General features: G+C 34.9%; 1 protein-coding gene and 1 long non-coding RNA gene across 2 annotated transcripts in view; one reads left to right on the top strand and one right to left on the bottom strand.

Moving 5' to 3' along the window:
* Nucleotides 1-24,776, bottom strand: part of FBLN1 (fibulin 1) — a gene marked incomplete in the record, with an annotated part of 2,573,942 nt that overhangs the window by 1,876,750 nt on the left and 672,416 nt on the right.
* Nucleotides 22,382-24,776, top strand: part of LOC122815529 — a 59,369-nt gene continuing 56,974 nt past the window's right edge. The window contains exons 1-2 of the long non-coding RNA XR_006366962.1: nucleotides 22,382-23,443; nucleotides 23,975-24,148. This is a non-coding gene — a long non-coding RNA (uncharacterized LOC122815529). The remainder of the gene's footprint in view (nucleotides 23,444-23,974; nucleotides 24,149-24,776) is intronic.

The raw sequence follows: 24,776 nt of genomic DNA, 5'->3' as shown, positions 1-24,776 counted from the left end.
CAACTACAATGTGCAGAACGCATAAAAGACAAGGAGAAGAACACGACAGCTAGATCAACATCAAGAGGCAGGACAAAATCGAGGGATATTAACCTAGCTGGCGATTTAAAACGCAAAAACAACAGTCCGCAAAAACAGCACAAATTAGCCAGAAGATAATGGCAGGTATTATTAATTTGTCAGCATTTACTCTAACAATGCATCATGTTACTTTATTAAATAAGGGATTGGGTTTTATACCCACCCACACTGAGGACATGGTTAAAGTTTTAACTGATCTAAAACTGTTTATTAGATCTATAGCATTAAAACTAATCTTTAAAAATAATAAAATAATGATTATGATACTAATTCATGCAAGAGACGTAGCACATTTATTCCATGTTATCCACCTGTTCTAACAGCATTTTACAATTTATGTGAGTTTGATATTAGACAAGCTTATACAAGTAAAAGAAGTAAAAAGTCTTTTAATATTACATATTCTGAATATATGGCATTGAATGAACTTAGAGATAACACAAACATTATAATTAAGCAAGCTGACAAAGGAGGCTCTGTTGTTATTATGGATAAATGTATGTATAAGCAAGCTGTAATGCTATTATTAGAAGATCAAATGGCCTTTAAAAACATATCAACTATGGATGTAAAAAGATGTATTAGTTATGTAAATATGTGCATTTATGAACTACAATTGTCAAATGATATAACATTAGATTTATTTCATTTCTTTACGGTTCCCTGTCCTGTTATTCCACAATTATATGGGGTTCCTAAGGTACATAAATCTAAGGACAATCCACCGATGAGGCCCATAGTATCTGGCAAGGGCTGGATTACAGAGCCGATATCCTTATATTTACAGAAGCAGTTGCAGCCTTTATTAACTAAGTGTAAGACAGTATTGAAGGACACATCAGATTTCTTAGTAAAACTAAAGAAATGTTATATAGAACTAAAGGAATCAGATGCTAATATCAATAATTTGTATATGGTAGTTATGGATATTAACTCATTGTTTACGGTCATTCCCAATGACCATGGAGTAGAATCCATTAGAAGCTTCTTATTACAATACTCTAACTTTACAACCAGGCATATAGAGAATGTTTGTATGTTGCTAGAATTAGTGTTGGTAAACAATATATTTTTATTTGATAATAACCTTTATCTACAACAAACAGGGGTGGCAATGGGTACACCTGTGGCGAATACATACGCTAATCTTGTTCTATACCAATGGGAGAAAGAAAACATAAGTGATGGAGAGAAATTCTTGAATGCTAATATTGTTTTTTATCAGAGGTTTGTAGATGACTGTTTCCTTCTTTGGAAAGGAGATTTGCCTGAACTTATGAACTATGTTTCATTTTTAAATGATACTACAAATTTTTTAAAATTTAAAATAGAAGTATCAAATACATCTATAAATTTTTTAGATGTGCTGATCACCAAACATAACAATAATATTAATACATCTGTATTTAAGAAGGAAGTAACAGCAGGTAGATATTTACATGCAAGCAGTATGCATGCATCGCACATTTTCAAAGGTATTGTCAAAGCCCAAATGGCTAGAGTAAGTAGACTAAATTCGACGCAGGAAACTTTTTTGAAGCAATTAGAAGAAACCTATGAGGAATTCAAGAATAGTGGATATCCAGTGGATTTATTAGTAGATACCAGGGATTATATAATATCACATAGAGAAGGTATGTATGAACCTACTTTAATAAGATACCCATTGAAAGAGATGAATTAGACACACCCTTGAGAAATGTAAATAAATTGAGATTTACTACCTCATTTAATTTAATGACAGATGTCATTAGGAATATAATAACTAAATATTGGAAGGTATTATTAGCACAAGATGACATTGCGTTAATGGTAGGTGACAAACCTTATTTTAGCTATAGAAACATGCGAACATTAAAAAATATACTTGGATACAAAGATTTTAGTAAAGTAAAGCCCAGTTTGAATATAACTACAAAACAAGGTACGTATCCCTGCTATAATTGTAGTAGCTGTGGTGATATAATTAAATATAAGGATTAATCTCAGGGTGATACGTTTGTACATCCAGTATCAGGAAAGGTGTTTAATTTTCATGGTTATGCTACTTGTGCTACTAATAATGTGGTTTACTTAGCAACATGTGAAATTTGCCCATCTTTTTATGTGGGAAAAAACACGAGAAAATTTAAAGAAAGAATAACAGAGCACAAGTCTAATATTAGACACTTTAATGAGAATAATGCACTGTCTAGGCACATTGAGTCCCTAGGTAGTAAACATTGTTTTAAATTTAGGGTAATTGATCAAGTTTTAGCAACAACTAGGGGAGGGGATTTGTCCAATTATTTGGACCTTAAGGAATATGAGTGGATAGTTAGGCTTTCTGCAGATACACCCCCTGGTCTAAATGCAACAATATCTTTAAAACCTATATTAACCAGAATACAGCAAACCAGATTAAAATAAAATAATTTTGTATTTTAATATATTTTTATATAAACTTTTTGCATATATTTTTATGTTTAATATGTTTGAATATTTGTCATAAATATGTACTTATGTGAATCATGTGATCATGGCTGCAGGTCATATGATTTGTTTTTTGTGTGTATATATATGGGCGTTTTTATTATACCTGTTGTCATACATTGAGAAAGGGTTTTCAACCTGAAAGCTTTGTTGTTAACATAAAAGGTTTTTCTACTCAACTATCGTTGGTCATTGGATTTACATAGTGTTGATACCAGTGCTTTGTTTCAACATGCTTAGAGACTGCAATATTGTTAGAAAATTTCCAGTACTAAGAGAACACACCAATAGAAACTGATACACTGATAATATACTTCAGTAGTGTGGTGATGAATTTGCCACAAGCCCTTTAGAAAAAGGTTATTTGAACCAGAATTTCCATAACCGGAAATATCTTTCACCATTTAATAGCAATAATAGAACTCTGCCTGCATATGTGGAGGTAAGGGTAAAAGTTGGCTAGGCTTGTAAGGGCTTTAGAGTCATTAGCTTAGTAACCTCCTATGATTCTATGATCCTGTATATGTAATTGAGCAACATATTACTTAATGTCTGTAGAACTGATCCTTTTCTTGGCAGGCCTATACCAAAAAATGGGTTTCAAACCAGCTAGACAACTAATACATAAAACATACATAAATAACTAACAACAAGCCTACTAATGACTTCCAAGATGGCTGCTCACCGAGTGACACTTTGATCACATTTTTCCCAATGTGAAAACTAAGAAATTGTTTAAAAAGCCCTTGTACTTTAAGAGGTTCACTGGAAATATCCCTAAAGCATACACACAGCAGACTTAACCAAAAGACAGTCAGAATCCATTCCATCCACCAAGCATTTATTTTGGAAAGAAACTTTCTAGAAACCCTGCCCTTGTGCTTTAATTTCTGGGGAGCCTGTCCTTTCTACATTTGTCTTCGTCTGCACAGTGACTAGTCTGCAGCTAACTGCTTCAGTGCCCTAGTTTTAATCAAAATCTGTACAATCTATCAACCCTCCTCCACAGACATTCTTTTTTCTGGTCAGCTTTTGCTCTCTACTTTCTGACAGGCACTGAGAATGACTCCTTACTGTTTTCACTCATCAGCAGCTTCTTTCTTTTATATTTCCTTCCCTTCTTCTAGACTTGCTACTCCCATTACTTGTCTCATTCTGTCTCTCCTCATTGGTACCGCCTGCCTTCAAGGAATTCACCATTAGGCTCCCTTATTTAAGTTTATTTCTTATTTTCTCCCTGCCTTCCTTAGGTTTATGTCTGTTTGCCCATAATCTGAGCCAGTATTTGTGCCCAGTCACCATGGCTCGGTGCACTAATCCTCCTCATTAAACAAAAGTATGTTTTTTTTTTTTTTGTATAAGTGTTCCCACAAATAAATAACTTTATAATTTATTTAACAGGGAAATTTGCAGTTGGAACATCTGTTTGAGGGCTACACTTTTATTTAAATTATTTATAAACATATTGTCAGCTCAAAACAAAGAACTTTTCCCACTATTATTACTCCCTTGTCTTAGACAATAGCAACTCCATTGGTAGTCTGTCCTCCCAAATGGGCTCCACTGGTTGTTTTTAGCAGTTCAGTGTCTAGGCTAGGGGGAATCTTGCTCTGTTCCCCCTCACTAATGCTCGGGCTCACTTCAATCCCCTACCCTACTCTCAATCCCCACCCACCCACTCCTACACTACTTTTATCCTCTATACTTCTCCACCCACTACACAGCATCAAATAATCCCATCACTCCATTCTCTCTCCAAAACTCAGTACACCAACTCCATACTAAGACTCTTCTCAAACACACTACTCACATTTCATCTTACACAAACCTCTACATTTTCTACTTTCCATACTGCCTTTTCACTTGCACTATCCCTTTCCACTATTTTATACTCCTTTTAGCCTCCTGCTTAATTTGTCACTTTAGACAATAGATTAACCACACATCCCTTCTGTTGCTAATCTGTTACTCATTAGCTACATACAAACACTAACTCTAACCTTCCACTCATACTACTCACTTATAATACTCCTCTCAGATATGCTGTTCCCTTACCTACTCATACTGTTGCCTCTCATATACTTATCCCATCTTACATCTTACTAACAACCCCTACCCAACAGCTAACTCAGTAGAAGCCATACTGCTCCCTCATTCCCAATTAATCCTCACTACAACAATCACAATAGCACCCTCCCTTTATAACACATCAAATATCAACCTTTATTTTAAGAATAAGTACCTATACTGCAAATCCTTCCTGTACAAACTAGGCATTAAACTCAAACTGAAATAGAAGAAACCTTAGTTCTATACTTTTTTGTATCTAAAAGCCCTAATCCAGGCCCAAATAACTATTCCAAACACAATAAATTCACTAAACTCCAAATAACCCTGCTCAGCAACCACTACTAAAACAGCTAGCTGGCCTTCACTTCTACTCAAGTAACCTCAGAAGTGTTCGGAACAAACTGTCAGAATTACATGCCTGGATAACGTATTACAATCCAAACATACTAGTTATCATCAAATCCTGGCTCACACAAGATATAAAGGATAAGAAAATATTAACACCTAAATAAAGCATTCTAAGGCTAGACAGGACTCATAACGAAGGAGTCAGGATAGCCATCATCTACAAAAATAACTTAAGTATCTCCCTGCACTCACTAAAACCTCCCCTCATGCCGTAATGTTGAAATACTTATACCCTCTTTCAAAATCAACACCCACAAGAACCTATACATAATAGGTGTCTACATACCCCCTGGTAATAACATAAACACTGCTGAAGAATTTCTCTCTTGGTCATCAACCAATATCTGTCAAGAAATCATAATATTAGAAGACATGAATATTGACCGGCAAACCATAGATAATAAAAACCCTACAAATGCAATAATCTTATTCATTACTCATCTCATCTCATCACTGCTCCTATCAGATACAACAAATCCACTGATTGGAATTCCATCTTAGATTGTATCCTTACAAATAAACAAGGCAAAATAAACTATGCCAGTACTATTCCTGACACCCTTAGTGACCACCAACCTACTGTTGCAATAAGAGAGCACATTCATGACCAAAAACAAAATTGCCATAATCTTGCTCACAATCTCTCCATCATCAACAGACACTTTCATTATAAACTTCAAATTAATAAAATGGGGAATGCTAAACACAATCCGCTTAGATGAAGCAGTAGCATTATTTAACACATCATTTATAAAAATACTAAATGAGGCTAAACTCATAAGGATCAAAAGAAAAAAATCAAACCTGGCTACCTAGCTAATAAAGGAAACTAAATAGATCATAAAAATGGGGAAAATGCATGAAGAAACTGGAAAAATTAAATACTGATGCCAACAAACAGAAGTACAATCAACTTAGAAATTCTACTAGAACCAAAATCCAGTCTGACGAAATACTACTGTATAAAATTGTAAGCAGCAAATCAGAACAACCCTAAGATATTCTGGTCCACCATCAACAAACTCCTACATACAGCACATATGACCCAAAGTAGCCCCAAAACAAGTGCAGCAGGAGACCCCATTGCTAACCAATTTAACTCATACTTTATAAATTTTGTTTCCTCTATCTTAAACCCACAATCTTCTACAACTAGTATAACACCTCAAGACCCTACAACTGATTCCTAAGCTCTCAAACTTCAACCCATCCCAACCTCCACTATCAGAAATCTGTTTAATACTTTGAAACCCACCACCATTGCCCCAGGCAACTTACTAGCTGAATACATCAAAATAGCTGCAGATGCTCAGGCCCACTCTGTGTCCGTATTAATAAACTTATCTATCAAGGAAAACTATGTTCCCACTCTGTGGAAAAAGATCTACATAATTTCCCTACATAAGGGTGGAAACTCCACTAAAAGAGAGTAAAACCCCATGAGTGGAAGAGCTCCTTGGTCGGCCTCAGTAAGAAGCTGAGAACTCTTATAAGATCCTCCAAAGCTAGCTAGATAAACAAAACTGCCACTGATTCTAAGGGCAACCACAAAACATTCTGTAGCTATGTCAAGAATCTCAGTGGCAACACCCAGATCTGCTCTGAGTTACAGCACAACGGCACAAAAATTACAGAACCAGCTGATATTGCCAACATCCTGGCAGATAGGTTCAGTGCTAACTTTACCCCCCTCTCACCCCCTAAAGGGCCCGTATATATACAGGAAGAATGCAGAGTCCCTGTAATCACATCAATACAGGTAAAAGATGAACTTTCTGAAACCAAAAACATAGCATCCATGGGACTGGACAACATCCCAGGCTCTATTTTATATGAACTTCATAACGAACTGGCTCCCCACCTAAGCACCATGTTCAATCATAGTCTCACATGAGGCTTTGTGCCCACTAAATAGCACACAGCAACAGTTATCCCACTCCACAAAGGGGGAGTCACCACCGATCCTGGGAACTATCGTCCTATTAGCCTGATGAGCCTGGTTTGCAAGGCCATGGAAAGTATCATCATGGAACTCATAAACAAAGACATTGGTAACCTCCAAACTCTGGAACCCACCCAGTTCAGGTTTGTGAAAGGCAGATCATGCCTTATGAACCTGATTGACTTCTTTGAGGCAGTCATCAAAGCCATAGATGAGGGTACATCACAAAATGGGTTGCCTACTGGCTCACTGACAGAACCCACACTGTAAAAGTTGCAGACTCCAAGTCTGACTTCAAACCAGTGACAAGTGGAGTACCACAGGGTTCAGTCCTGGGACCTCTCCTGTTTGGTATCTACTTCTCTGAAGTACAGGCTAACACAGAAGGCCTCTGGCTAACAAAGTTCACAGATGACTGCAAACTAGGAGCTATAGTCGAGTCCCCAAATGATGTGGACATCCTACAGAAGGGCATCACTGAGACAGATGCCTGGTGTCAGAGGCATGGCTTCAAGCTCAATGACAAAAAGTGCATTGTCATCCCCTTTGGTAAAAACTCTGTTCCCATGAACTACCACATAAACGGTAGTCTACTTAATGCTGAATGTGTGATAAGAGACCTTGGGACCCAGGTGGACAGTAGTCTCTCCTTTGATAATCACATCACCATAGTAGTCAGGAAATCCTTCTATGTGGCACACCTCATCACAAAAGGGTTCTCATCCATGAAAAAAGAGGTCATTGTTCCCCTCCACTCAGTACTCATTAGACCCATTACAGAGTACAACGCCCCTTTTGGAATGTACCTCACAAGACATCTGCAGCAGCTGTAAAGGCCACAGAAGTACCTCACAAAGAGGATTACTGGCCTCAAACAGATGTCGTACACTGACAGTCTCAAAAAACTCCAGCTTTACTCTGTAGCATATTGCCTACTCCGAGGAGATGTCTGCCTAACATATAAAGCTATGTTAAACCCAGAGTTGTTGGACATGCTGCACCTAAAGAAATACCAATCCCTCCGAGATACACGCTCTAGGGACCTAAACCTTGTCACCACAATAAACAGGTCATGCTGGAGGGATAGATTCCTGTCCCAGAGACTTCCTATACTCTGGAACAAGCTACCCACCTATGTCAAGCAAAGTTCCTCATTAGCACTCTTCATGAAAAATCTTGATGAGTGGATGAGTAATAGGAAATACACCCTGGGGATCACTTCTGTGGCTCTGCTTGACAGGAGCACAGGAAATTAACTTTCTTGGGTGGCGTAAGCCAGGGAACCTTGTTGGCTAGGCTTACTTAGGCGCTTGAGCTGATAGCCTAGTACCTACATATGAACCTGTCCAATTACAGGGCCATAGCTATCATATCTCCTCTGTTGAAAAGTTTATATCATACCAAGTTCTTACCTTCATTACTGAAATCTCACTACTTTTCCCCTAAGCAGCACGGTTTCCATTCATATCACAGCACCACCACTGCACTATTAAGCTTTTTTGCTGCAATAAATCAAACCAGGGTCAATAATAACCTTGTCTTTTCCATATTCCTTGATCTGTCCAAAGTCTTTGACATGGTGTTACACCAAAAACTTCTTCACAAGATGTTTTCTCTAGGCTTTAACAATCTCTCACTATCTTGGTTTAACAGCTACCTTTCAAACAGACAACAAGCTATAAAGTATCTCTTCTTTTCTCATAGTAACTGTGGGAGTCCCTCACATCTCTATATTAGGTCCACTACTTTTTTATATATTCATTAATGGCTTGCATTTAGTAACCAAACAAGCAACAGTCATCCAATATGCAGATGACTGCCCTGCCAAAGACATCGTTAAAGTATAGCAATACGCTAAAGATGATCTCTCACAGATTGGGATTTGGCTAACTGACTCACGTTTCCTTCTGAATCACACAAAAAAATCCAAACTTAATTTATTCATCCATAAGCAACTGTCTGACCAAAAAAAGTCCTTCTCAGTTCTATCATCAAACAATACCAAGATAGAAATTATAACCCATGACAGACTACCAGGGGTTATCACTGGTGAAAACCTAAAGTTTGACTGCCACATAAAATGGGCTATAAAAAAAATTCATCAAACATTGGGAGCCCTGTATAGAGCCAAACCCTACCTAACAGAGCAGACTAGGATCAGCATTGCCTCATCTCACCTTATAGCTATCCCCTGATACACAGCCCCCATTTTCACCATTTTACAACTGAACTAACTCTCCTTACTTAACCAGTGCTATAATAAAATTTCAAAACTTGCTGCCAACCATCATAATTGGGCACATCATTGTCTCACACTAAATTAACTTCAGTGGCTGGAAATAAGGCACTATATATCCTGCTCACAGGTTGTCACAACATGTAAGCTCATATTTGACCTAGGAAAATGCCTAACTCTATGAAATATTCCCCAGCTCTACAATCCCTACACTCTTCTGACAAAATGTTGCTAGCTGTAACTAAATCAAACAATGTTGCTAGAGACTTGCTATACTCCTCCTCACTCTAAAACCTGGAATTCCTTACCTCTCTCTCTCTCTCTCTTAGAATATTAGAAAATAAGTTTTTCGAACTAGACTTAAAATATCACATAAAAGTACTTGGCTATGCTCTTACACCTCTCCCGAGCTTCTCTATTCACTAAATGTCTCTCATATCCCCGGTATAGCCACAATCTGGTGTACTGCTCTTTGTGTCCTTACTGTGAACCTTGCAATTAACAAAAATTTTTGGGCCATAAACATAAAACTTTGTAGCAAATTGCATTATATGTCAATCATAAATGATCTGTTTTCATTTTCTTGCCCTCAAATGTAACATTGTATGACATTTTTTATTCTGCTGTGTACTATTACCATATCAAGTACAAAAAATATTTATCAAACTATGACTAACTTATATTTACTTAAAATTTATTTATGTTTATTATCTAGAATATATTTACTCATTTTATTGTGGAACTTTTCTCCATGGGCCACTGCTGAAAGGGGCAGCTTGTCTACCCAGTTGGGCCATCATGGCCAACAAATGTAATAAATAAGGAAATAAAAGTTATCAATTTGGGTAAAGTTCAGTTACTGTCTAATAATTATACTACCTGGGTGCTGGAAAAGAAAAAAAAATGAGACTTTAAGAGAAAAACAACTCTGTGCCTGGAAAGGACCTCGTAGCTGCTCAGCAAAAAGCATCTTTTAGCTTTAGTACAGGAGATAGTTTCCAGTAATTTAGAGGACAAAATGAATTAAATCTACTCAGAAGTGTTTAAAATAAAATGAGCGATTAAAAGGAATATATATAGTCAAATAAAAAGGTGGAGAAAAATAGAAGAATCTTTAAGTAGATATTGAGATGCACTGCGATTTTCTTATATAACAGATAAACTGGAAGGAATAGACTAGATTAATTTTATGAAGGTACAAACAAGTAACTAGGCAGGATTTGATTAATAGAGAGGATACATTATGTATATGCTCCAAATGTGGCAATGAGAAAGCAGCCAAGACTTCTGTTGGTAAAGAAGCGATCAGATCAACAGAAAGAGTTGTTTCAGACAAAACTGTGGCAGAAAGGAGAAATATTAAACATTAGGATAATTAGAGTGTTTGTGGAAAATGATTATTCAGTGTAGACTCAGCATTTATCCCAACAATCAGGGGATATCAAGTTGCTATAACTAGCAATCCAAAGAATATTCTTCCAGGTGGATCAAATACATTTTTGAATGCAGAATAGGCTAAGTAGGAAATAAAGCAAAGAGCCAACAAACAGTGCACCAGCAAGCTGAAGGCGGATCAGTTTCTCATTCTTCTGATAATAACAAAGTCCACAGAGACTTTGCCTTTGAAATGTTTTCCATTTTTCCAAAGTTAATTGCTTAAATGACCTAAGGCATGACTAGAGTCACATGTTTAAGCTATGGAAAGGGAATTTTTAAGCAAATAGGAAGAAAAAATGATGAAAAGAGTGAAGAATAATAGATATTGTTTGCATTTGTAAAGTTATTAGCTGCTTATTTTCCCATTACCACCTGCTTTTAGCTCAAACAACGGATGCAAGCAATTAATCATGACAGGTCACAACAAAGTATTCTGAATGAAGTCTACAAGGGTTATTTTTTGAATTTGTAAAGTTACTAGCCGTTTTTTTTTACTTTAACAAATGTTTTAAATTATAAACAGGTCTGCCAGAACAAGCCATTAATCAGGAAAGGTATAAACAGTGTAATTTACAAGGTACAATATCATTAACTTTTTAAGGAGAACTGACAAGTAGTTTTATGAAAATAAATAAAGTTTAAAATGATGAGAAATGAATAGGTACAAAATATGTATATGTATATATATATATATATATATATATATATATATGTGTGTGTGTGTGTGTGTGTGTGTGTGTGTGAGTTCAATTTAGAATCTCGAAAAACTGAACTGCCAAAATTCTAAGCCCGAAAGCTTGAAATCGCAAAACACCAGAAGGGCGAAATTTGAAATCCCGAAGTTCAGAGCTTCTGGTATTGCGGTGTATGAATGGATGTAAGTTCAGGAAAGTCTGTATGAGTGTGTAGGTTATGGGCTGTAGTGTATGTTAGTGTGTGTTTTGGTTGTGATTTGTGTGTGCAAGGGGGTGTGAGTTACCTTTGTGTGTCTGATTGTGCAGTCTCAGAGTTAGAATATATAAGTAGGGGGGGTGTGGGGTGCAGGGGGACTTGCCCCCCTACTTAGTTGCATTTTAGGATTGTATGTTTGATTGTGGGGAGAGAATGTGGACCTCTCCTGTTTGTGTGTGTTGTGTTTGTAGTTTATGTCCAGGATAGTTTTGTGCTTGTGGTGTTTCGGGCTTGTAAGGTTTTGGGTTTTGAATTTTGGAAAACTGAAATTCGGTATTTCAGTTTTTCGAGATTCTCAAGTGAATCCGTGTGTGTGTGTACATATATATATATATATATATATATATATATATATATATATATATATATATATATATATATGGGTCTACCTTGTCTGATCAAAGTTTCAAAACTTTGAAACCCATATGGCCGTGACCATATGATATTTTGAAACTTTGAACACTTTGAATTCAGATTGCCGTACAGAGCGGAAAGAGAAATTTACCATTTTCCTCACTGTAGTGAGATTTCAGAGTTGGTATATTTAAGTAGCAGGGGGGTGGGGGGGGCAGGGGGGCTTGCCCCCCCCCCCCTGCAAACACATAGAGGTGAAGTTCTTTGTTTAGGTTTTGTGCTTTGGTTGTATTTTTGAAATTTCTAAACTTCAATCATATGGTCTTGGCCATATGGGTTTCAAAGTTTTGAAATTTCAGTCAAACAATGTAATGCTTGAAATGTCATGCCTGCTGTCATTCTGACGAACGGATTTCTTTTGTGTGCCTGGAAGGAATCCTTCAGAGAAGACAAACACACACAGTAGTGATGGTTTTGGTCCCTTTTTTTGGGAGGGGGAGGCAGTTTAGAAAGATATATTCAGGTGAAAATGAAAAAGCTGCTACCATCCACAAAGTACAAGAAGAAGAGCACTGTCCAGCAGTAACACGTATTTGGAAGTGCACTTAGTACCTGTAATAAAGAGCTGATTTTGAGTTTCAGTCTTTATTTCTAGACTATGTCCAGTGCTTCACAAATGGCGACACTTTGTTACCACCTGAAGTGAAAGCATTCATCAGCAGTTTGCCTAACCTAAGAAAGGCATCAATCCCTGATCTTGAGAGATTTACAGTCTCCTAACATCGCGGAGTGTATTTGATGATTCGCTTTTCCAGTAGCTGACATCGTCCTTTGTAATGCAGGTACTGCAAAGCGGAGCTTCACTGTGGAGTTATAGGAGCAAAGAGGTACAAATCCGCATCCTATCTCCTCTTAGTGGCTCATACCCGCAGTGACAGTGGAATGTTTTTTTCCTTACAGACCCCTTCTTAGCCGAAGCAACCTGTTTCTGCACACACACATACCGAATTATGGCATTGCTGAAATCTGGTTGCGATAATACGCAAGTACCCTATATATATATATATATATATATATATATATATATATATATATATATATATATATATATTCTGTTTATCTCTCTCTATATATAAACTGCAGGAAGCTTTAAAAAAAAAGATACATTTGTAAAGTGTGTGTGTGTGTGTGTGTGTGTGTGTGTGTGTGTGTGTGTGTGTGTGTGTGTAAAGAAAAGAATGCAGCACCAGATGTCAGACAGAAAATATTTAATGTGAAACCAGCAAGCAAACCAGGTTCCATTCCATGTAGGAGGAACTTCTTCAGTGCAGACATTTTATCTAGCCAATGCATATTTAAAGGAACCCAAACAGGAAATGGAGAAGAAATATATTACATATTCGGTTTGTTTATTAAATCAGAACAAACTGCATATTGCAAATAAAATCACCAATAACCACCATTTTAAATACAAATATGTATACATATCAGTATGTAAAAACATTTCATATAGGATGTGAAAAAAGTCAGAAAAGTATAATATTATCAATTCACTCTTCAAAATAAAGAATGGCAGCCTCTAGTGGAGCCATGATATCATTACAAGATATAAACCATTTAAAATCAAATTAACACATAAAAACGCAGAATTTGTTGTTGTTTTGTTTATAATAACTCACTGAAGTTAACATACTATGTGGCTGCAAGTTTAAGAAGCCATCTTTTCTCATTAGAATGCAAAATACATCATTTGCCTGATTTATTAGAAGAAGCAGACATCAAACTATCAATCCCTATAAACTTAAACATAGTGTTAGGCTGTAACATATGTTGAACTAATGTGATGCATTGTCTGTATTATTTGAGATTACTTATATGCAAACACAATCATTTCAGAGGACCTGAGGTTTCCCCTGCATAGAAGTTTTCATAGTGCTGCAGGCAATAAGTTCCATGATGTCAGAAATTCTGTGGGCAGTTTTACTAGCAAAAGATTTGGTCTTGAAAATTTGTGAACAAATAGCACAGCTGTCACATGGGAAATAACCCTTAGTTTTAGTGGCTAAATACATTTGTATACATTTTGACCTATAGGGGTCCTTAAAGTAAGACAGATGGTTAACTATTGTCTTACCTTTTCTGTATGCAAAGGAACATTAGTCAGAAATAGTAGTGCCAAAATATTTGTCAGCTTTCAAAACTGTCCAATATTTATTAATAATGTTCCTTACTTTATTATTATTACTTCTATATATCAAAACAAACATAGGTAGTAACCTAGCTGAAGACCCCATTTCCATACTTTAACCATCAGCAAGTTAGAACATTTTTTTCAGAAACTTGCATCATTGTTTTCTGAACAAGATTCGTATTGTACCCCTTTGCCAAAAATCTTTTCTAAAATCACAAGCTTGTATCTACTAGTCAGTTTGGTCACTACAGATACTTCTTATGCTTAGAAATTGGGATGCAGGAATATTCTTGATTATATGGGTTGGAAGGCAACTTGTAACATGTTCATCAGAAAGTATGAAAGTGACCAGTAGTGTCCCTCAGGACTCAGTGCTGGAACCTCTCCTTTTTGGTATTTACTTCTCATTTCTCCAAGCAGAGACCAAGACCTCTTGTTAACAAACTTTTCAGATGACTGCAAACTGAGGGATAATGTTAAATTCACCTTGTAACATCTAAACCTTCCAAAATGAACTTACATTAGTAGACTCTGTGTGCTAAAAATGTTTTTAAACTAAATGTTAAAAAGTGTAGTATCATCACTTTGGCAGACAATCCCTTCTCTCACCATACTGTCTACTCAACACATCTCTACAAAATTAAAGTGCAGTTAGGGACCTTAGTACTTGGGTTAATAGCTCCCTCTTTTTTGACCATCATGTAACAACAGTTGTCAGAAAATTGTTCTATTTAGCCCAGCTAATAGCCAATGGAATATCATCAAGCTCTAAAGAGGTCTTTATACTCATATACTCAGCATCGATCAGGCAAATTATCAAGTACAACACTTCCTTTTGGGTATATCTCAAAAACCCAAAAGTTTAATAACCAAAAAGATCACTGGCCTAAAATCCCTAAGTTGCTAAGAGAGGCTGGAAACTATCCCTTTATTCAGTGTCTTAAAGACACCTGAACTGCACTGAGACCCAATTGTCCTAGATCCCCTCTTTTTTCACAAGTCCAATATATCTGGCGATACTAGAAACAGGGACTTAAATCATTACCAATAGATAAATAAAACATGGTGAAGGGACAGGTTTATAACCCAATACCTTCTAAATCTTTTTTTTTTTCCAAAATCTCTTTATTTCAGTTTTCTTTTTTTCCAAATAATAACAACAAAACAATAACTCAAAAACAGAAATAAACAATACAAATACATATATATATATATATATATATATATATATATATATATATATATATATATATATATACATACACACACACAATATATACACTAGAAGTTACTACATCGTCAAGTAGAGTATGAGAATTCTTATGTTCATTTGGTCTCATAAGGGATAGTGGAATGGGGATAGTCTATATAGAAAGTAAAGATAGAAATTCAACCATTTATTGTATGGTTAGGGAAAATATCTAGATACACATATACTAAGAGAAAGGGGAAGATGCAAGAAAACTGGTTATACTACATTCATTTCTTATTAAAAGGTTAGCTTTCCATGTCAATTTGTGAGTGAATTTTATTTGTCAAGAATGATATCTAGTAAGTAACCCCAATATTTTTGGTAATAGTGTTTGTTTTTTGTTTTTGAATAAACTAATTTGTGAGATGAGATATATTTGATAGCAAGACTGCTAAAATTTTCCAATGTAATTGGTGACATGACATTCCAATTCTTTGTAATAAAGAATTTAATAAGGGCACACATCGTAATAAAGACATGTTTTAATATTTTTGGAAGTTGATTGATGTCAATGTGCAATATAGCTGTCTCCCATGTAAGGGTTGATTTTTCATATCCCATCTTCTCTAATCATACTCTTAAGGAACACCATAAGTTGTGTATCTTAGTACAGTTCCACATGACATGCAAAATATCAGCTGTTTGATCCAGACAATGGGAACATATAGGTGAAAAGTTAGGATTGAATTTATTTAATTTAGATAAAGTATAATATAGATTGTTATTTACCATAATTTGTGTATATAACAGCTTCTTGAAATAAATTAATTTGATTGTATTTTCAATGGCTAGTTTCTTATTTTCTTCAGTCAGTAATTGATTTTTCATTTGCCAATAGTTTGAAAATAATAAAGAATTCTGATGTTTTGTGCTCATTACAATTTTATAAGTCCTAGAAATTGTTTTCCCTTTAATCGATTTTTCAACTAAAAATTTAACTAAATTTATGTTGTGTAAGTCAGTGTGTATTTGTGAGAATTTAGCATTTATAAGAAGGTGATGTTGGTTAAGGATAATACTATATTCCTTAGGAAGTTTGAGTTCAAGTCTCATTTGCCCCATGTTAGAGTCTTTCCATTGGTATATATCCCATATTGTGTAGTCTTTTGTCAGGGGGTAGTTTGTTAGATTTACGGGTTTATTATTTATTAGTAGATTAGTATTTAGGTGTAACGGTTGTATAAGGGCAAAAGCATCAGCTAATTGCAATGATTTAAATAATTTCTGTGTTGTAAGAATCATGTTTTTAATTAGTGGGTGTAGATTCTTTGTGTATATGCTAGTCTGGTTTAAATTCAAGAATGGTAGGGATTTGATATTATAGCCAAGGGATTTCAACTGTTCATACCAGATTTTGGTCCATTGGGGTGTCCAAGTATTTATATACGAGTCATAGTTTATTATTTTTATTAGTCTGTAGACAGTAATTATACTATAGTAAAGCTTAAAATCAGGCAACCCCAATCTCCCCTTATCTTTGGCGAGTACAAGTTTTCCATATTTAATTCTGGTAGATTTGGGATACCATAAGAATCTTGATATAACTTTTTCTATGGCAAGCAAGAAGTTTTGGGGAATATTTGAAAAAGTAGCATTTAATTGAAAGAGTATTCTTGATAGAAAATTCATCTTGACAACACTAGCTTTTGACAGTAGAGACATATTGATGTTCTTCCATCTATCAATATTGTTTTGAATACTAGTCTATGTACTTAGTAGGTTATTGTTTACAATATCTTTGACCGAAGTAAATAGTATTCCTAGATATTTTATCTGATAGTTTATTTTGATCTCACTCATGGGAAAGTACAATTCTTTATGACCTATAGGATTGAGGGGAAATATGTGTGACTTGTTTAAATTTAAATTATAGTTTGAAACTACTGAGAACTCATCAATAGCTTTAAGTATTTTTAGGAGGTCAGTAGTGGGGAGTTGGAAGTATATATTTAAGTCATCAGCAAAGGCTGCGTATATAAGATTTGTATTGTGGATTCTGGGAATATGCTGAAAGTTTTTTTTGTGAAATAAACAGAAGGAGGGGTTCTAGATAAAGATTAAATAGGTATGGTGAAAGAGGACATCCTTGTCTTGTACCATTGGATAAGAGTATAGGGTTAGTTATAAATTTGTTTACCTGTATAGTGGTAGAAGCTTTCTGATATAGAACCTGGATCATTTTAATGAATTCTTGAGGAAAACCATATAAAGGCATTATATTAAAGAGAAAGTGTAAGTTTACTCTATCAAAAGCTTTGGTTGCATCTATTGTAAGGGTGTATCTGGGGCATTTATCACTATTAAGTAGTCTTACAATGGTATCTAAGAGGAGGGTATTGTCACTTGTTTGTCTGTTTGTCATAAAGCCCATTTGTTGTTGGGAAATAATAGAGGGGAGTATATTCTTGTCTATTTGCTATAACATGGGCTAATATCTTAAGATCAGTGTTTATGAGGGCTATTGGTCTATAATTTGCTGGATCTGTTGGGTCAGAATGCGGTTTAGGAATCAACACTGTCTTGGAGTTATTTAAGTATTTGTTTGTTATACCATATTGTATTATATAGTTGAAAACTTTTAATAAAACTTTGGAGATAGGTCAAATGAATAACTTATAAAAATCAGATGTGTATCCATCAGGCCCAGGGGATTTACCTAGTTTTAGTTTGTTTATTGCAGCTTTTATCTCTTTTAATTGTAACAGTGATTTTAAGAGTTTCCTTTGATCTTCTGTAATTTGTGGAAAGTGTATATTATGTATAAAATCCTCAAATCTGTCTGTAGATGGTGATAAGGGTATATTGTATAATTTCTTATAAATATCTTCAAAAGTGTCCACTATATCTCGGTCTTTTTATTTCACCTGTCCTTCATATTTTATTTATTTGATCCTAGGAGGTCCACTTTTTATGTTAATTAGTCTAGCTAGGAATTTTGATGGTGTTTGAGCCCATTCTGAGTATTGATACATTGACCTTAATTCTAAGAAGGAGAATAGTGTTTGTGTAATTGTTTTTGCCAATCAATAATTTTTTCCTCAAGTTCTTTAGAATACTTTTCCTGAAGTTCTAGTTCAGCAGCGTTTATTTGATACTCTAGTTCATTCTTAAGATTGTTATATATTTTTTTGAGCCATGCAGATTTTTGAATAATAATACCCCTGATGACCACCTTGGTAGCCGCCCATTGTATGTCATATGGAATTTGAGTGGATATAAAATCATTTTGGAGTTGGGCTAGGACATTCTGAATTTCTTGTGTTGTTTCTTGATTTTGTATAATTTTAGGATTTAACGTCCAGGTATTGAGATAGGAAATATTTTGTTTATGGGCTTGAAAGCTTATTAAAAGTCTAATTTTGGAATGATCTGAAAGAGTTCTAGGTGATACAGCATAATTTAATTTGTTAGAAAGGAAAGCAAGGGAAATTAGAAAAGCATCTATCCTGGACAAAGTTTTATGAGTGGCTGAAAAGAAAGCGAATCTTGATATTGTTTTATCATATTGAAATTTAACATAAGGGTCAACTAGTTAAAATGTATTTTGTAATTCTTCAAGTGCTGTAGTGGTAGATTGTGACTGTCTGCTTTTATTATGTGAGCTATCCTTATCTAGATTTAGTAAAGCATGCCAGTCCCCACCTACAATAAACAGATGATTTGGGTATTTGGCTAATATATTAAAGATTTCATAAATGAAGAGCTGTTGATTTGAGCAGGGGGCTATATATTTTAAGAAAGAGTAATGGTTTGTTCAAAGTATGATATTCAGTAGTAAATAATACCCATCTTCCCTTTGAGTCAGCTTCATAGGAAGTAATCTCTCCTTGGAAGGATTTATTTACTATAATGGCCACTCCCCTGGACAAAGAACTATAATTTGTAGCAACTATTGTTTTACCCATTTCCTTTTCCTTTCCCTAACCCAAAGTTGGTCATCTAAGTGAGTTTCTTGCAAGAAAGTTATATCAGCCTTAGTTTGGTATGTGAGGTTCATGATTACATTTCTTTTCTTTTTATCTACCATCCCTTTAACATTCCAAGAGTCTATGGTTATCATTTTTTATTAATATTGTTGAAGTTTCTCATTAGCTGATACTCAAAAATACAATTATAAACTTTGTCTGTTAGTGTATTCATCTTAAGAATAAATGTTGTGACTTCCATACTCCTAAACTCTAAATAGGTGCCTAACCACCCATCCCTCTGTATTAGTAAATGTGCATGAGTTAAGAAACTAAAAGAGACTATTATTTTTAGCAACAAGGAGTAAATATTTATCAGAGGGATGTCAATAATACCCATACTGTTCCAAATGCGAACAGTCATCAGCTAACAGACTGTGCCCATCCCGCTCCTGTGATTTATGTACTGCATATTCATTTTCAGACTTCTTAAAATAGTATGTTAATTGTACCCTTAGATATTATATAGAGAGAAAGAGAAAAGTAGCTTTTATAAAAAGTTTTGTAGTAATAGCAACATATTATAATTCTTAACATTTCAAGAGTTATTAAAGAGTTTACAAAACAATATTTTCAAAAAACAAGTACAATATATGAACATTTAAAGAAGACACACTTTAAAATTCAACAACATTTGCATTACTCTTGCTAACAGCAACTAACTGTGGTTCTTTAAAATGTATTGGAAACTTCAGTTAACACTGCACTGGTACAAGTCATACAAGCACATCATTGTGAACGCATATATTATTAATTAACCAGTGCCATCTACTGGACAAACAGGAGAAAAAAAGAGAAAAATGTTTTTGTACCTTGCTCATAGACACATTTAAAAGTAACTCAATGGTTATGCCAGTAGAATAATGATTATACATTTTAAACATTTAAAGAAGGCAGCACTTTAAAATTCAACAACATTTGCCTTATTCTTGCTAACAGCAACTAACTGTGATTCTTTAAAATGTATTGGAAACTTCAGTTAACACTGCACTGGCAAAAGCCATACAAGCACAGCATTGTGAACTCTTATATTATTAATTAACCAATGCCATCTACTGGACAAACAGGGAGAAAAAAAAAAGGAGAAATGTTTTTGTACCTTGCTCATAGACACACTTAAAAGAAACTCAATGATTATGCCAGTAGAATAATGTTTATACATTTTAACTGAAACTACTAATGTCTAGTATTTACACTACTTAAACTATTATATCAAAGGTTATATCCCATTATTTTTAAATGTAGTTTAACACTCCTTTTTTGTAAGCTGCAAATGCACTTTAAAATAATTTCTCTATGCAGTCAGTGTTAGGTAGCTTTCCAGCTTTTAAATGTAGAAGGCAGTTATTAAAAGACAGTACCTTAAGTATTACAGTGTAGCAAAAACATTTTCTTTACAGGCAGGTAAGCAGAGTTATTTAGAACACATTCCACATCCTTTTGCTTGACGTTTCCCATAAGAGTGGTATAGTCTTCTGTCCTGTAGTTCTTTGGAGCTGTAGCACTTGTTTAGCCTCCCAAATGTTGTTTTTGGATCAAAAGATATGAAAAGAGTTGTCTCAGGCAGGATTTACTTTGAAGAGATGCAGAAAGGTGGATTTTGCCTGGTCAGGTGTTTCCAGGGATATTTTTTCTTCTTTGTAATAAAATGTTAAAGTTGCAGGGTATTTCATTTGGAAACAAATCTTATTTTCAATGAGGTAAGTGCAGTATTTACTGAGTTTCTGTTGATTTTGTTTAATTTCTAAAGGAAGATCTTGAGTAATTGTAATTTTATGTGCTCTCCATGTAACATTCTTTTTAACTTTATAAGCTGATAGTATCTGTTGAACATGTGCTGAATTAAGCAGTCTGATGTAGATTTGTCTTGGAAGATCACTTGTTTGTGTACGCTTTATAGCTCTGTGGGCGCTTTCAATCACTATCTCATCCAGAAGATCTTTATTAGTCAGAAGAGAGCTTAGTATTTCTTTTATTATTGGAATAAGTTGTGGATTATCAAAGCTCTCTGGAATACCTCTTATGATAAAATTATTTCTCTGGCTTCTAGCTTCCAAGTCTAGCATTTTTTGCTGTAATTCTTTAATTATGGTGTCATTGGTTTGTGCTTTTTGTTGCATTTCATTTATTTTTAACTCATTGTCTATAACTTTAGCTTCATTTTGTTCTAGCCTAAGCACAATTTGGACCAGAGTTGAGCCAAATATAGTTAACTTATGAGAGAAACCCTGCACGTCTGTTTGTAAAGGTTGTAAAGCAGTTTTCAGATCTTCCAGTGTTAAAAGTTGTTCCTGTTTTAATCTTTGACACATTTTACCAGCTTCTTGTTGTTGCTTGTTAATTTTTTGCCTTTTAGACGTGGTTTCTTTCTCAGGAATAGTAATTGCAGACAGTTTTTTTGTGATTACAGTTTCCATCCAATCTGGCTGAGTCTCCATTAATCTTGTATAGTTAGATTTCTAGTAGTAGTGCAAAATTTTAAATAAGTCTTCTTATGAAAGTTGTTTTTCTTCTTACTTTCCTCTTATTTAGGCCTGTTGGTCTTGAAGAATCCATACCATGCGGTTCAGGGCTCTGTTTCCAACAAGTAATTATTTTTGCTTCAGAATGAGCGAATGTTTGAAAAATAAAGATGAAACAAGTAAGTACTCGTAGTTCTGCTTTAATTAATTGATGTTTGGTATACTTTTCCCAAGCGATGCGCTGGTTTGAAGCCAGATTATAGTATAGGAATGCAGGAGCTGCACTGTCAGTGTGCTTACAGGTTGTCCACCATTTTGGAATCCAACACCTTCTAAATCTTAAAGATCCCCCACATGTTAAACAGTGTGACTAACTATCTTCCTTTAAAAAATAAACAAAATGACTGGATGGTTATCCACAAATCTACTCCATGGTTGAGCCGTATGGCCCTTTTGGAGAAAAGATGTATTCATAGGTTCATAGGTTCATAGGTTAGTACTAGGCTAACTGCCCTTGCGAGCCATTTTAAGCCTAGCCAATTATCCCCTGTGAGATTCAAACCCTGTACCTTGTGTTTGTAAGGAAAACACCTTAACCATTAGGCCACCCTCCCTAGTGGTGAGGGAGGGTACTAGCAAGGTGAGAATGGTCATGAAACTCAGCAGCCTTAGAATATTATACACTTATGAATCTATAAAAACAGAATATAATAACAATTCTTGAAGCCTTTCGAAATAATTCATATTTTCTAGTCTTACAGTTTGTCGTGCATGGAATCATTTAATCTTTTCAAGCTTTTTTTTCTGTGACTTGTTTGAAAACTACAAAACGCAATATTTACAACAATGGGTCGGATCAGTGAAGTATAAAGAGATACAAGAGTTTTCTGGAGTAACTAGACATGTCCTTCTAGGTAAGCTACAGACTATGCTTTTCTGACTTTGGTAGATACACATTTACCAAAGTTTATATCATTTATCAACCAGTGCCTCCAACTGTTTAAAATTGTTGTCATTTTTATCACTGGACCATTAATTTTATAATTATAATTAGCTACTTTTCTGAGTCTAACCATATTAGTTTACTGATATTAAAACTGAAGAATTTTTTACTGTAACAGGTGTATTGCTTTTGAAGATCCTGTTTGAAAATCTTATAAATTTAAACTGAAGAAATTATGTTATGTAATTTGTAGTCACCACCATATTTGGTTATCTGCATCTCATCCCTGCACCTGATAAGTATATTCCAAAAAAGTGCCCTAGTTTAGAGCCCTGTGAAGCACTGCTAAGACAGGAAAAATGACTCGCACACACATTCCTGCATTGTTTTCTGTTGTATGACTAATGTTATATAAGTTAAATTACTCAGGATTGATGCTTGAAGATCATGTGCAAGCATTTTTGTATTTACCTGCAGTCTTTCTTTTTCTTGTATGCTGACAGGATAATTTCCCTCTCTCAAATGCAATTTGCTGGATATTCTATTTCATTTTACAGTTACTTCCTGCTCACAAACTTTGGTGGTCCTTGCACTTAAGAGGGCAGTACTTAGTCATCATGCTTGGCACTTTGATGACACTTTGATGCAAAGATGGATTTGCCCTGCAAATTCTATACTAGTAAGTTAGGTCCCTTTCCTCTCATGTTTTGTAAGTATGTGAATATCAAGTTAATGTTGCACATAACTGGAGTGCAGTATGTCCATCTATTAATGGAACAGGTTTTGCATCAGCAAAATATACTGTAAACTATAAAACTCTAGTATCTAGCATTAGTGATTTGTTATAAAATTGAAAGTTTTGCAAAGTATGGAATGTGTAAAAGTGTGAAGCAAAATCAAGGGCATTCTGCAAATTTGTGGACAGATGAAATGTAAGATTCAGTGATATTAAGCAAAATCAGAGACAATTAAGAGTTATGGATTATTTTGCTGCATGTCATGTGCTTGTGTAACAGAGAAACAGAAGCAACCTTCACATTTATTTTCACATAAAAGGAATGTGGAATGCATGGAAGTTTGAAGACTGGAATAACCAACAATGTCTTTCTAACCTTTAAATTGAAAATTAGACAAAAAAAATATACAAGTATAACTGCCCCAGTCTGACAATACTCTCTCTCTGTGCATGTTTCTCCCTCTTGCTGACTAGGTAATGGACTCTGATGACCCTGATGTGATGTCAGCACAGAAGCAAGGAAGCAGAACCTTCTTGAGTTATCAACTTGGGCAGAGCATGTTAAGGATACGGAAGACATTTTTTGGAAGAGATCCTTCTTAAAAAGAAAAGTGAGAATGCAAATTTAGTGACAGAAAGACAGCCAAGGTAAACAGGAAATGCATTTTGAGAACAGACAGGCCGCTTTGATTTTCTCAGTTTGCACATGACCTTTAATGCTTGCAATATATCAGTCATTCCTTTTTGTGGAATACTATTAATAGCCTCACCAAGTTCATGATAAGCAGTATCATCAGTTTATGATTAACATTCCCATTCCAGATTTGAAAATAATATCACAATATTTTATGCTGGTTTTTGCTTACTCATTTGTGGAATTTACTCCATAAAAGATTGATTTCATATTTGTTCTATAGTTTTTGAATCATTGGTGCATGTGAACCTACTATTATGTTTGTGGAAATGTTTCAGTCTTAATTGATTTGCACAAACATTTCAGAAGATAAATAATATGAATAGTTTTCTGCAATATTCATACAGGTTCACTATGCTTTCTATTTCTTGTTCATGGCATTATGATGTTTTTTAGGAAAGTGACAACTGTTTCTACATGTCACAAAACTCTGATACAGTTTTCTGAAAATATACATTCAGCGAAACCAATGTTGCCCTTTCTCCATGGTTGTTTGACCAGTGAGTTAGGATATATATTTATTTTATTTATTTAAATTTGTTGACCGGGAGTGTCCGACTGGATGTAGTTCCATTTTCAGCG

Source organism: Protopterus annectens, chromosome 11.part0 (assembly GCF_019279795.1).
Source record: "Protopterus annectens isolate FY-2018-M chromosome 11.part0, PAN1.0, whole genome shotgun sequence".
Classification (NCBI taxonomy): Eukaryota; Metazoa; Chordata; order Ceratodontiformes; family Protopteridae; genus Protopterus; species Protopterus annectens.
The sequence above is the reverse complement of the archived record's forward strand: the minus strand, read 5'-3'. Positions and strand labels throughout refer to the sequence as shown.